The sequence below is a fragment of the Sciurus carolinensis genome, chromosome 4, assembly GCF_902686445.1.
Source record: "Sciurus carolinensis chromosome 4, mSciCar1.2, whole genome shotgun sequence".
NCBI lineage: Eukaryota > Metazoa > Chordata > Mammalia > Rodentia > Sciuridae > Sciurus > Sciurus carolinensis.
Genome location: NC_062216.1, coordinates 146,169,207 through 146,170,388, shown reverse-complemented (window position 1 = coordinate 146,170,388; position 1,182 = coordinate 146,169,207). Strand labels below are relative to the sequence as shown.

General features: G+C 32.1%; 1 non-coding gene across 1 annotated transcript; it reads left to right on the top strand.

Annotated features, from left to right (window-relative positions):
* Positions 1–595: 595 nt before the first annotated feature.
* Positions 596–668, top strand: Trnaa-ugc (transfer RNA alanine (anticodon UGC)). Its single transcript has one exon. It is a non-coding gene; the product is annotated as a tRNA-Ala (tRNA).
* Positions 669–1,182: the final 514 nt, after the last annotated feature.

Below are 1,182 nucleotides of genomic sequence, written 5' to 3'. Positions count from 1 at the left end.
ACAGAGACAAACCCACATAAATACAGTTACCTCATACTAGACAAAAGAGTCAAAACATACAATGGAGAAAAGATAGCCTGTTCAACAAATGGTGTTAGGAAAACTGGAAATCCATATGCAGTAAAATGAAATTAAACCTCTATCACTCATACATTGCTGGTGGAGTTGCAAATGGGTGCAGTCACTCTGGAAAGCAGGTGGAGAATTCTCAGAAAACTTGGAATAGACCCACCTTTTGACCCAGCTATCCCATTCCTTGGTTTATACCCAAAGGACTTAAAATCAACACACTACAGTGACACAGCCACATCAATGTTTATAGCAGCTCAATTCACAATAGGTAGATGGTGGAACCAACCTAGATTCTCTTCAACAGATGAATGAATAAAGAAACTGTGGTATATATATAATAAATATAATATTTATAATATACTTATATTTATAATATATTTATATTATAATATATTTCTATTTATAATATTTATAATATATATAATATATACAATATTTATAATATATATAATATATATAATATTTCATTGTATATATATACAATGAAATATTATTCAGCCATAAAGAAGAATAACATAGGGCTGGGGATGTAGCTCAGTTGGTAGAGTGCTTGCCTTGCAAGCACAAGGCCCTGGGTTCAATCCCCAGCACCACCAAAAAAAAAAAAAAAAGAATAACATTATGGGATTTGCAGATAAATGGATGAATGCTAAGTGAAATAATTCAATCTCCCAAAATCAAAGGTCCAGTTTTTCCCTAATAAGTGGATGATGACATATAACGGGGATGGGAGGTGAGAGAAGAATGGAGAAACTTTAGATTACATAGAGGGAAATGAGAGGGAAGAGGGGGTGGGGATATGAAAAATGGTGGAATGAGACAGACATCATTACTCTATGTACATGTATGTTTACACAATTGGTGTGAATCTACATTGTGCACAACCATAGAAATGAAATGATGTACCCCATTTGTGTACAATGAATCAAAATGCAATCTGTTAAAATAAAAAAAATTAACATTCTTTAACTGATAATAGGGTCTAGAAAAAATACTCAGAAAATATTTTGCTGATAATAAAAAATCCTGTTTAACTCACCAAGTCCCAAGTTTTTAATTCTGTGAATATTTCAATGAAATTGGCATAGTTGTAGTGAAATAATTCAGAAT